Raw genomic sequence first — 14228 nt, forward strand, 5'->3', positions numbered from 1 at the left:
ATCAATACAACTCAGGTGGTTAAGAAAGCCCAACAGAGACTCCATTTCCTTAGAGTATTGCGAAAGAACGATGTCAATCAACATTTGATGATCTCCTTCTACCGGTCCACAATAGAAAGTGTCCTTTCATACTGCATCACGGTGTGGTACGCTGGCTTGACATCAACAGATAGGAAGTGCCTACAGAGGGTGGTGAATACAGCACAAGATATTATGGGCTGTCCTGTGAATCCGCTGGATGACATTGCGGGAGACCGTTGCCTCAGGAGAGTGAGGGAAATTCTTAGGGATGATTCACACCCTGGCTGGCACTTTTTTGATCTCCTGCCCTCGGGCAGAAGATATAGAAGCATGATTAGTTGCACCAACAGGGTAAAGAACAGCTTCTATCCGTGGGCTGTTAGGCTGCTGAATGAAAAGATAACAACAGGGCAACTGACTTTTGGGTTTGGTGGGTGTGCGTCAGTAAACGAGGGGAATTAAGACTGTATACAAGTTGTACAAGTGACAAAAAAGTATTTCAATATTCTATTTCAGTATTTCAATGTATTTCAATATTTCAAAGAGGCAAAGAAGAAGAAAAACGGTATTGTTGGTAACACTGGGCAGTTGTTTAGGGTCAAACCCTCCACTAACCACATAAGAGAATGTGACTTAACTATCAAGAGTCTGGTACCATTACACAGGAGGGAATTTGCCAGCAACTGAAAGAGGCTTAAGACAAAGCTTTCATACGCTTTGAGCCTTGTATTCTCACCTAAAAATCCCAAATCTATTAAAGCTCACGCTTGGTGTTTCTTTTATTGCCAACCTGAATTCAAAAAGAACCCCTTGCCCCTTGCCAAGACAGGGGCGGGAATGTCTTCACCCGATGTATATTGCCCATTTGGTTTCCCTGTGTCCACAACCCTCTGAACTCCTGCTCATCTGCACATATGTAATTGTGGTTTCAAATGTACACACCTCAGTTTGACCATGAAGTAAACGCGGCTTAAATTTTCAATGGAAGCTGGTTTGAAGGAAAACGCACCAAACAACAGTAGTTCTCAAGAAACTATAGGGTAGGTATGAATTGTGGCTAATAGCACTGTGCATGGCTTCGAACACCAGCAGTGGGAGCACACTTGAGCCAGAGTAAACAGCAACATGTACACAGCTGGAGTCTCTGAGGTCACATCTGCAGTTTCCTGGGATGCATTCCATCAAAATCTGAAGATTCAAATTAATGTAGAGAAGCTGAGAGCTCTCACACCACCACTTTACCTTCCTTGGGATACAACTCCTCCATTTGATCATTTGATCCATTTTCACCAGGTTTAGAACAATTTCCTCTGATGCAAAGTGGGATTTGAGAAGTTCCAGCATCTCTCCATCACCTGCTAGCATTTCTCCCTCTTCTCCTCTCAGTGGACCCACCAATTCCTTGTTCTTTATCTTGTGTTATCATACCGGTCTCTGCAGCCACAGCAGGGTCTTCACCACAGTAGTCTAACAACACATGCCACACAGACTTCTTGGTATCTGATGATAACTCACTGCCAATCTAGGCAACTGCAAGGGCCGTGCAGAACGGTCAGGTGTCGTGTTGCAAGGTTCAGCACCCCCTATGCATTTTACCCCAGGGCGGGCAGTGCACATGGAGTGCAGGATGGCAGCCCCGTTTTTCAATCTCCTCTTCTCTTCCTGTTCACGCTAAACCTCTCCTTGCTCATTTTTCTTTCAGTTCCTCAATGCACACCGTTGCACTGCTTCCCTTGAGCCCACTTTGGCAAAGCGCTTCAAGGAGGGTCTCTCTCTCTCTCTCTCTCTCTCTCTCTCTCTCTCTCTCTCTCTCTCTCTCTCTCTCTCTCTCTGCCACATCACTCTGTGGCTTTGATATCAGAGACTGATTTCCTCCAGCGCCTTTAGCCACCCACCGATTCCAATCAGCACCACTGAAGAGAAACATCTTTATATCTCATCCAGCCAGTTCACCTCTCTCAAGCTGCTGCTGCTGCTGCTGCTGCTGCTGCTGCTGCTGCTGCTGCTGCTGCTGCTGCAAGCAAGCCAGCACGAGCCTGCCTACAATTGAGCATGCCAGAAGAACTAAAATGTGCTAAAATGCTACAGTTGTCCAGCCATTTACATGCTGCCAGGACTGGTAGTTCCCCAAGGCTGCCGGAGGGAAGAAAGAAGCATTGTGGGGGGTTCCCAAGGACCATTGCCAGCTGCCTGGGAGGGAAAAGGGCGAGGAAGGAGTTGGCATGTGGATAATTGGGCAGCACCCCTGCATTAACCTTTCCAATTGTCGCTCCTGCTGCTCTCTCTGCCCCTGCCTACGGGGCTGTGCTCCAAACCACTCTGCCAGTTGGATGCAGGTTTGTTCCCAAGAAAGGAACAGGGGCTTGAGCCTAATTGGCTGCTTTTGTAGACGGATTTAAGTAGCATGGCTGGCGGATGTTTCCAGTTTGGGGAAAAGAATAAAGATTATGTGAATGCATTTCAAGCAACCCTGTGAGATTCCTTGGTCTCAGGGACTATTCCCTTGGAGTTTTCTGTCATGAATGAAGTGACTTCGGTTCAACTCAAAGAAACGCAGGAATGTCAGTTGTGTATTCCGTCTTCCTGTGGCAGCACACCAGGGTTTCGAGGCAAGGTCTATGCCAGCTGTTTCTGGAAGCTGCTGTAGATCTCTCCACACTTTCCCGCGCTTGCTTGAGCAAGTCCATCTAGCCGTGATGAATCAATTGCACGGTGCTGATATTTCCCTGGACTGGGCAAAAGAGCAAAGAGAGAAAACGTGACACGGTTGTTAATGCTTTCAATCAGGGGGTTCCCAAATGGTGGTCTGCAAGCCCCGCCTGTCTGTGGCAATTCTGTGGTTAAAAACGGGAGACCCATTGCGTTTGACATTCATATTGATTTTTAATTGTTGTTTCTTTCATTTCTTATGCTGTGTTTAATTGCATTACACCTTGGAATCTATGGGATCTGCAGCAGGCAGAAAAGGCATTGAATGGTCCACCGAGATCCTTTTTCCAATTTTCAAGTGGTCCATGGCGGGGTGGGGTGGGGAGTCATAGCTGCCAAGTTTTCCCTTTTCTCGCGAGAAAGCCTATTCAGCATAAGGGAATTTCCCTTAAAAAAAGGGAGAACTTGGCAGCTATGCCCAGTGGGGAGTTGTGGAGCCACTGCTTTAGATCATTAGTCTTCAAACAACCTTAGGTAGGTCACAACCTTAGGTTGCCACCACCAGCAACCTAAGAAAATAGAAGAAAGAAACTGAGAAAATGGAGGTATACTATAAGTTTGGGTATCTTGATTTCTGTGAATAGGTCTATATCCTGATGATTTCTCTGAAGTGTTGCCTAATGGTTCTCAATGACTCTGGATTCCCCCCACTAAAAGGGCAATTTACCTGTAGGGGGGAAGGCTGGGACCTGTGCAGAAAGAGAAATAGGCAGCTTCTGGATTTTGAATTCAGATAGAGCAGTTAAAAGTTGTCTGAAAGTGAAGCAACCTGAGCTGCAGGGATTATCTATGGTGACCCGTTGCAGAATTAGCATCTGTGCCAATTAGCTTAACACAGAGGATAAGGCTACTATGAGTGACTACTAGCCACAGTCGGGGCTGTAATTATTCTGAATACCAGTTGCTGAAAACCACAGGAGGGGAAAGTGCTGTTGTGTTGTGGGTCCTGTTTTGGGGCTGTGCTTTATTTTCGTTGGAAGAATTGGGAATTCATAGTAGGGGGGGGGAGGTGCAGAGAGCAGGCCTCCCTGCCTGGAAATGTATCCTTCCCTCCCGATGTTAAGCCAAGTTGCTGCAGATCACACAATGTCTTAACTGGCCCTAAAATAATTATAATAATCCTTGGTACTGTACAGTGGTGCCTCACTAGATGAATGGCCTGTAAGACTAATTTTTCGCTTAACGAATAGATTTTTCGAGCGGAGGTTGCCTCGCTAGACGAATTCGTTTTGTGAAAAATTCATCTAGCAAATCGCGGTTTCCCATAGGAATGCATTGAAATTCAATTAATGCATTCCTATGGGGGAATTTCTTTTCAATGCATTCCTATGGGATTCGCTAGACGAATTTTTCGCAAAACGAATTGACTCACAGAACGAATTTTTTTAAAAATTCCTTCAGTAGCACCTTAAAGACCAACTAAGTTTTTATTTTGGTATGAGCTTTCGTGTGCATGCAATACCAAAATAAAAACTTAGTTGGTCTTTAAGGTGCTACTGAATGATTTTTTTTATTTTACTTCGACCCAGACCAACACAGCTACCTACCTGTAACCAGAATGAATTAAATTCATCTTGCGAGGCACCACTGTAGTTTGTTAAGCAAATTGAGTCGGGAAGTGTAGCTACCTTAGGAATCATGCAGTCAAAAGCAGTGTCCATGGGGAAATCGGCTGAATGTCTGGGGAAGTCCGGACATCTGGCAACTAATGTCCCTCTAAACTATTTCCCTCTAAAATAGCTCAAAAACATCCAATTTTGCAAAACAACCACCACCACCACCTCTACAACTTTGCCAAAAAGTTGGTCTGGATTTTCACTTTTTGAAATATGGCAGCTCTAACTAAACCAGTGGCAGGGATTTTTTTTGGGGGGGCAGGGGGGAATCATGACTTTTAATTGTGCAATGGATGCCCTTTAAATGTATAGTGTGGCTCTGCAGTGAGTATTCTGTCAAACAGTGAGATGCAGCCGCAAAAAAAAGTTCATGCAATTCTAGGCTGCATCAACAGAAGTATAGTGTTCCAGTTAAGGGAAGTCATAGTACCACTCTAGTCTGCCTTGGTCAGACCATACCTGGAATACTGTGTCCAGTTCTGGGCGCTGCAGTTTAAGAAGGATAATGACAGGCTGGAATGTGTGGAAATAAAAGGTCTGGAAACCAAGCATTATGAGGAATGGTTGAAGGAGTTGGGTATGCTTAGTCTGGAGAAGAGCAGACTGAGAGGTGATATAATAGCCATCTTCAAATACCTGAAGGGCTTTCACATGGAAGATGGAGCAAGATCAATTTTTTTGCTGCTCTTGATAGTAGGACCAATGGATTCCAATTACAAGGAAGGAGATTCCAACTAAACAATAGGAAGAACTTTATGACAGTTCAAAATTTGGTAACCTTCATCCTAAAATATCAATTTTGTAGGTTTCGTTGCAATTCCCCAGCCAACTCCTCCTGTTGAGTGGCACCACAGATTGCATTGCCTGCTTTTGCTGAACATAAAGTTTAATTTATTCCCCTTTGAAGGCAACTGGGGCTGGAATGCCTGTGAGTTTCTTAATAAATATATGAACATAAAACAAGAGTGCTGCCTCCACCAACTCCCCTGTTGACTTACATTAGGCTTGTCGGGGGGGGGTTGCACCCCACCATTACCTTTAAAAATAAATAAATAAAGGGAGCAAAACAAGGATGTTGCAAAGAGAAATTACCGTCTTTGGGCTGATTTCTGGCAAACAGTGAGCGAGTGCTCCACCTAACATTATTGAATAGTAAATACTCAGTGCCACTCCAAATGATGGTAGAAATTTTCCCACAGGGAATACCCTCCAGACAACAATGCTGAGTTTTTATATGAAGTGTGTTTGTTTCTGCAGCTACCGATGACTATAATGGGCGAGTCAATCACTTGTCAGAGAGAGCTCATTACAGCTGGTGTAGACAAGGAACGGGTAGTCAATAGCACACTGTTCTCAGCAGGGTACGTGGCCTGGGAGAACCGGCTCTTTTTATTGGCTCTCTGCGCTGGCATTCTCTCCTCTGATAATGATGAAGGATGCCTGGCTGCTGGCACTCAAAGGCCTGCGCAGGAGGAGAAGGAGGCTGCCCCCCTCGTAGGATGGCCACTGCTCCCAAGGTTCACCCCTGGCTGGGGAGAAACCACAGCCCACCTGGGATGTGAAACTCAGGCGTATGTGGCTGGCAGCCTTCATAGAATCATTGTCCCTACTACAGTGGTACCTCGGTTTACGAACTTAATCCGTTCCGGAAGTCCGTTCTTAAACCAAAACCGTTCTTAAACGGAGGTGCGCTTTCCCTAATGAGGCCTCTCGCCACCGGTGCCCTTCCACCGTTCGGATTCTGTTCTTAGACCGAGGTAAAGTTCTCAAACCAAGACACTATTTCCAGTTTTGCGGAGTTTGTAAAACAAATCGTTCTCAAACCGGACTTTTCTTAAACCGAGGTACCACTGTACAGTACATTCATTCAAAGTATCAAAATATTTCTTCAAACAAAGTATACATTGATAGCAGTCCATTCATAGGTTGCAAGTGTGATCATGTCATCAATCCATTGATTTAAACAGGATCATATATTTATTCTTCCAGTTCATCAATTCCCCCACGCTGCCCCCGCTCTGCCTAAGAGTAGGGCCATCTCTGCCATCAAGTGTTCTGGGGGCCCTGGCTTGCCATACCAGGAAGTACATGAGTTGAGCTTTCAGGTGCTCTTCTAGTATGAGAAATCACAAAGAGGAAGTGACCCCGTTCTTCTACCTCAACTCGGCACTTGCTTGCCGATGCCTGTATGGTCCCTTCCCTTGCATTCAAGAGGGACGGATACTTCAGAGAATTATCCTTTTGAGCCGTACTGTACACAGCTGGTCCTCTTGTGTTCTGTTGTTTGGAAAGATGAAAAGTGCAGCTGGGGTTCTTTCTTGCCATGGAAGTCACAGCCGTGAAACTCAACTACCTGTGGATCTGCTGATAAGGGCAGTGTCATCTCGTTTGCATTGTGAACTCCAAAAAAATCGTCAAGCGTTGCTTTGTGTGTGTGGCGGGGGGGAGGGGGCGTGTGTCTTCCAACATCAAACTTTGTTTCAGCCCTTTATTGAAACAAGAGATTCTGCAGGTAACTAACAGCCTCCACGGCAGGCACCTAATCGAATTCTACGTGACCGCAGCTGTGTCGTACAGAGCTGCAGAAATGAGATTGCCCCCTTTACAGAGCTAATCCTGCTCGACGACGCGGCCTCCCTTTCCTCCCTCCCTGCCCCCCTTGTGACAGGAAGCTCAGGTATTTTGACATTTCTGGCTGCGAATCCTGCCCTCGGCAAATGCGTTTTTATGCCGATACAAGGCCTCTTGGCTGCCGTTGCTCATGCCCATCTGTTCAGATGGCACCCTGCCCATGCACAAGATGGTCTGCTATTTTTTACCAAAGCAGAGGTGCCAAGCGGACCAGATGTTCCTAGCCGCAAAGTGCAATGGAATCATTTGGGAGCGCTATGAAGTACCGACTCATTGGGGCAATGCCAGGAAAGAAGTCCCTCTTCTTACAGTCCAACCCACCCCACCTTATTCCCTCTGCCAGTTGCCATGCCACCACCATCGAAGACCCTGTGCCTTGATTGAGCTTGCAAGAGCAAGTGTTCTTACCATGCTGCCACATTCCCCTTAGGAGCAAGCGTGACAAAGCAAGGAGTGAACTAGTGATGCTTGCTCTGCACCCTTCAGACTCAGATTTTGGGTTGCAGTGCTATATAAAAGGGAGACCAACTCTTAGCTGGCCTTTACAAGCAAATTTTAGAAAATAATTGCAAAATTGCATATCAGGGCCTTCCACAGTTAGCTTTTCTGCAATTCAAATGGAATCAACATGCAGAATTGATTAAAATGTGTGTGTGTGTGTGTGTGTGTGTGTGTGTGTGTGTGTGTGTGCAAGAAGAACACATTTATACTATATACAAGGATATTTCCAAAGAGCGTCCCTGCTTTGGAAACGTTTCCTGCCTTCACCCTGAATCAGAAGTGGGCTAATATCCCAGAACAAACTGGAAAACATCCCTGCATAAGTGAACAAGGAAAAGTAAGTGTGTGGATTTGAACAGCTCCAACAAATTTGTGAAGGGATTAGAAAAAGAAAAGAATGATAGCCTGCTACAACCCCCCCCCCAAAAAAAAATGTCTTGAGGGATGTTATATGGCTATAGAAGGCTGGCTGTAAACAAAAACAAAACAAAAAAAAAACCCGAACGGCTAAAATATTGGACTAGGAGCTAGAAAGGAAATGACAATATTAAAGCCAACAATGTTTTCAGGAGCACCTTGAGTCCCTGAAGAGCCTGAAACCAAATCTGCACAAAGCACACATGCTAGCTCTTTCCAGTCCTGTTATGCTTTTAAGATCTCAGCAACAGCAAGCAGACCGGCCTACAAGCAATGGATGGCCCTCTTGGGCAAATGGGAACCTGCCCCACCAACCGCAGTCTACTTTCAGCCAGCTCCCCCACCTGCTTGCCTTCTTACTTACAACCCATCCAGGCAGTGGCTTTTCCCAGAGAGTAAAAATAATGCTGCAACATGCCCACTGGCAACACAGATGTGATTTGAATGTGCAGCCCCACCCCTTTTTTAAGATTATCTGCAAATTGTGGGGTGGGGTGGGGTGGGGTGGAGAGACCCAAATTTACAGATAAAAGAAACAGTGAAATTGGTGTTATGTAGATGACACTACACAAATGGGGAGACAGGCAAATTCTAATCTCGGATAAACTCCAGTGTGGACAAGCCTTATACTATATATACAGTGAGTGAACTTTTAGGGGTGGGAAAGCTAATTGATCATTGGGTCTTCATGCATCTCAATTTTTCTGCTGTTCAAAACCATCCAAAGGAAGTCCTGTGCACCCTCACTGGAGTCTCTCTCTCTAGACTTCCTTAGTAAGTTGCCTAAGGCCTCAGGGAAGGAATTGACACACAGAGAGGGGGGGGACTCACACACTTTCCCTTCCTTGCCTCCATCTTTGGTCTGCAAAGAGCTCAAATAGATTATTCACTTTATTCCTCCCCTACGCCAGTGTGGTGTAGTGGTTAAGAGCGGTGGACTCGTAATCTGGTGAACCGGGTTCGCTTCCCCGCTCCTCCACATGCAGCTGCTGGGTGACCTTGGGCTAGTCACAGTTCTCTGAAGTCTCTCAGCCCCACCCACCTCACGGTGTCTGTTGTCGGGGAGGAGGGGAAAGGAGATTGTTAGCCGCTTTGAGACTCCTTCGGGTAGTGATAAAGCGGGATATCAAATCCAAACTCTTCTTCTTCTTCCTTTCCACCTCAGAGGCAGCTCTTCAGGACACACCCATTTCCTGTCCCATGTTCCTTCTCACAAGTATCACCTGTGACGAGTATAGGGCTCCGTTGAGTTGTTTATGACTCAATTAGGAGCCACTCATTATCTGCCCAGCGCGCTTTCTCTAGCGCTTCTCTGCTTCCGTAGACCCGGGCTGGCAGTAAAACACACACAGCAGAGTTCTTCTTCTTCTCACACAGCGAAAGCTTGTATAGCCGTTGGATAAAAAGCCTCTTAAGAACACACAGAGTCCAAAGTGTTCTAATAACTACTTAAGTTTATTCTAGAGAGAAAATAACAAACAACCTGGTGAGAGCGCAGACATCTTGCGACCGTCTCCCAGGCAGAAACGAAACCAACTGCAACATACAGAAACACTTCTGGTACATTCTGTAACATGATATTCCTCAGTGGTCAGGTGCTATACAGAACACAGTTAACTCTTTGGTTACTTGTTACTCCTCACACCCCCTCTCACCTGAACACTGGGGATAGCGGGTATCCAAACTTACCCCAAAACCAACCCTTCACAGAATTCCCCATGCCGTTGGAAACTCAAGGGTTTTGTGAACCCATCTGCTAGGTTCTCTTGGCTTGGACAATACCTCAACTTCACCAAGCCTACCTGTATGCTCTGACATACGTTTCGGAAGCGGATGTCTAAGTGTTTGGTTCTGGCCTTGAACTGTCCAGACTCCGCCAGTCTCAAAGATGGTTGATTGTCGCCCCAAACAGTGATGGGCTGGCTACAATCACCCCAGATTTCCTGGACCAAACATCTGTAGTACTCCAATTCAGTGCATGTCGCAGACAACACACAGAATTCGGCTTCCGTGGAAGACATTGCTATTAGGCTTTGCCTGCGCGACCGCCAACCAATCAGGGCATTTCCAAACTTGACTACCAAACCAGTCACTGACTTCCTGTCCTCCTGATTGGCCCAATCAGCATCTGCAAAACAAGTGAGTTGTGGCTCACCTTGCGCTGACATCTCCAAACAATACTCTTTGGTCTCCTGCAAATACCTAAGCACTCTCTTAATGCCATTCCAAGCATGCACGCTAGGTTTCGATGCTTCTCTACTGAGCAAATTGACTGCAAAAGCAATATCTGGTCTGCTCCATTGTGACAAATACAACAGACTCCCTAGCGCTGACTGAAACACTTCAGGACTCTCAAACGCTACTTTGTCCTTCACTTGTGAATCTTTCACAAAGTTTGTCTCCATGGGTGTTCTGACCCCTTTACAATCAGACATTCTGAACTTCTCAAGCAAATGTTCAATCTTGCCTTTCTGACTGAGCAAGAAACTTCCATCCTCAGTTCTGTCTATCTGCACACCTAGATAAACATTCACTGCACCTAGATTCTTGAGTTTGAACCTCTTGCCTAGCTCTTTTGCAAACTTCTGCACTTGCATCTGGCTCTTTGCTAAGCAGATCAGGTCATCAACATAGACAAGCAACAGTTCTTGCTGTTCTCCTTCACCTCTGAGATACAGACAACTGTCAGCTAGACTCTTCCTGAAACCTAGGCTCTTCAAAACAGAATCAAGACACGAATTCCAGTTTCTAGCGGATTGCTTAAGACCGTAGATCGACTTGTGCAGCTTCCACACCTGACCTGGCACGTCACTCTCAAACCCTGGAGGAGGCAACATGTACAACTCCTCCTGGAGGTCAGAGTTCAAATAAGCGGTGTCCACATCAAAATGGTTGACCACTAGGCCTCTCTGCGCTGCAGTCGCTAAAAGCATCCTGAAAGATTCCGCTCTCGAAGTCGGACTAAAGACATCTGTGTAGTGGATTCCTTTCTTCTGAGTAAAACCTCTAGCCACTAATCTAGCCTTGTACTGAGGCTCTCCAGTCACTGTGGGTTTCAGCCTGTAGACCCACCTACAACTGACTGCTTTCTTGCCTTCTGGCAACTGTGTTAGGCTATACACACCAAGAGATTGCATGGAGTTCAACTCTTTCTCCATTGCAACTTTCCACTTACTAGCTTCCTCCACTGACAACTGTTGCACCTCTTCAAAACTTTCAGGCTCACACACTGCTAGGTTCGCCCATACACTGACAGCTGAAAACCTTTCAGGTGGTATACCTTTCGTGGTGCGTTTTGAACGCCTTGGTCCCACATCTTCCCCCTCTAAATCCGAACTGCTTGTCTCTGACTGTGGCTCTCTCGGACTAGCAGCACTGTCAAGAGACCTACTACGCTTTGCAGCCCCCTCTGGGCTTGCTTTGGGTGAAGTGGGTGACCTACCACGTTTGCTGTACTTCCCAGGCTTGACCTGGGGTGAAGTCGGTGCGCTTCTGACTACTTGCTTCACTTCCCTAGGAGCTACACCACTTGGACCAGCTGCCTGACCTGGATCTGGTCCTGCAGCACCTGGAACTCCAGCATCAGCTACCTGAGTTTCCTCTTCCTGGTCAAAACCTGAAGACCAGTCAAGAAGAACTTCGGGGTTAGCATGAATGCGTCTCCAGCCCTCTTGTTCACAGAACGTAGCACTCCTGCTAATGTGAACGCGGGTTTGGTCCCCCTCTGCTGGTACAAACCTCCAAGCCTTTGAGTTTGGTTCGTAACCACAGAAGATCATTTTTCTGGATCTTGATCCTCCCTTTCTGCGCTTCTGCTTTGGAATTAGAACCCAAGCCTCACACCCAAAAGTTCTGAAATAGTGCACCTTCGGAACTTTGCCATACAACATGTAGTAGGGTGTGTTGTCCACAACTGAATTAAAAGCGCGATTTGAACAATAATTCACAAATTTATAGCATTCCCCCCAAAACTTCTGGGGTAGTCCTGCATCAAACAACGTTGCCTCTACCAGTTCAGACAGCGTTCTAAATTTCCTTTCAGCTAAACCATTCTCCTGTGGACTAAAAGGAGCGGTTTTTCTGTGCTTAATTCCCTTGCTGCGGAAAAACCCTTGTAGTTCTGCACTCAAAAACTCTCCTGCCCTGTCACTCTGAAAACACTGGACAGTGACGGAGAACTGTAGTTCTACTTCGGCTACCCACTCCTGTATCACTCTGGCAGCCTCCCCCTTCTCTTTCAGTGTTATGACCCAGGAAAAATGACTGAAATCATCCAGAAGACACAAAACATATTTTGAACCACCTAAACTTAACGTTGCCATAGGCCCAGAAATATCCATGTGAACTAACTGAAATGGTTTTGTGCTCTTCCTCTCAGACCTAGGATAAGAGCATCTCTTCGTCTTCGCTTTCGCACATGCGCGGCATTGCAGGTGTTTTTGACATGGCTTGAACCTGCAACCTTTGACTAAATCAGGGGCTTTTTGCACATAAGGAAAAGACATGTGACAATATTTTCTGTGCCAAGCATGAATACAATCCTTATGGATAGCGCCCTCTGTGCCCTTTGGGGTATTGGCACTTTTAGCCTGAGCATCACCAGTGTTACTTCCACCTGCTTGCCCCCTCCCATCTAGGACAAACAGACCATCAGACCCAACAGTAACGCTTACCAGCTCAGCCCCATCTCTGGCAATTTTGCAAACACTATTGGCAAAACTTATTTCAAAGCCCTCACGCAATAAGCAAGACACACTTAAAAGACCATTTTCCATGCCTGGTACAACATAAACATCAAGGTTAGTGTCTAAGCATTGCATATAAAAAACACCCTTGCTTTTTATTGTTCCAGAAGAACCATCAGCAAGATGCAGGCTCTTTTCATCTTCAAGTGGCCTGCAGTTCAGGATCTGTCCTGAAGGAGGTACAAGATGATGGGTGCTGCCTGAGTCGATAATAAAAGTGAAACTGTCCTGTCCTCTGTTTCGAACCGTTGCTAAGGCAGCAGAAAGACGGCTGACAGGCTTATCTGGAGTTTTCCCACGTCCTCTGCCTCGGCGCTGCTGGCTGGTCCCACGACCACGTCCGCTGGGTTGCCTGGCACCTGGCTGAGTGACCTTGGCTGCTTCCGGAGCTGGGCAAAATCTCGCTACGTGCCCAGGCTGCTGGCACCGATAGCAAAGCCTTGTTGCGCACGCACTCACAGTGGATTCCTCAGTGCTTTTTACTGCACCCCCACTGGCTTCTCTGCGCCCATGGCCCCCCTTCTCAGCCGATTCTTTATGGCGTCTCAGTTCCTCATCCGCCAAACGCCCAGAAACGTAAGCAATCGTGAGTTCAGCTTCAGGCATTGACTCAAATGTTAAACACAAATGTTCATAGGCGTTTCCCAAACTAGACAGCAAAATATAAACTTTTTCCTTCTCTTTGAACACAAGCTCATGCCGCTGCAGCTTATGGAATGCATCAATCACATTGGCAATGTGCTCCTTAATGGGTTGCCCTGGTCTCAGTCTCAACTCAAAGAGATGCCTCATAGCATGCAGCTTAGCTCCAGCTGTTTTTCTCTGATGGACCCTTTCCAAACTGTCCCAGGCTTCCTTGGCATTTTCAGCATTTTGCACATAGGGCAGTTGCGTAGCATCGCAGCTCATGGCAATGGCACATAGAGCCTTATTGTCTTTCCTGGTTTCTGCTGCAAACCTCTGTGCTTCAGCTGCTGAATTATCAGCGACAGGGTTTGGAGGATTTAACACACAAGTCCACAAATCCTTTCCTAGCAACCACATTCTGGCCCTTTCTCTCCACTCTGCATAGTTGTCGCCATTCAACCTCTGGAACGGCACGACAAATGACTCCTGTAGCTGCTCCGCCATCTTGTCCACCCCCGGGCTCCGTGTCCTTGTACTCACTCAGAATAGCTCACGTTGCTCCTCCGGGTAGACTGCGGATCCCAGCCTTCTGGTACAGGGTCTTTCTGCTAGCGAGTGCATCTGTTGATTGCCGACTGCAAAACAACAGGTTTCTCCCAGCTAGCTCTTTACACCGGCTTTCTCCACGGCTTTTACAGCTACAATCACCTTTTATTGCTTTGGTGATTGATTAGGTTCTATGACCCATAACCTGTCACCCAGAACTTGTGACAGGTGAGTCCATGACCTGTTATCTCCCATAACCTGTGACGAGTATAGGGCTCCGTTGAGTTGTTTATGACTCAATTAGGAGCCACTCATTATCTGCCCAGCGCGCTTTCTCTAGCGCTTCTCTGCTTCCGTAGACCCGGGCTGGCAGTAAAACACACACAGCAGAGTTCTTCTTCTCACACAGCGAAAG

This window comes from Zootoca vivipara, chromosome 2, assembly GCF_965207765.1.
Source record: "Zootoca vivipara chromosome 2, rZooViv2.hap1.1, whole genome shotgun sequence".
Classification (NCBI taxonomy): Eukaryota; Metazoa; Chordata; class Lepidosauria; order Squamata; family Lacertidae; genus Zootoca; species Zootoca vivipara.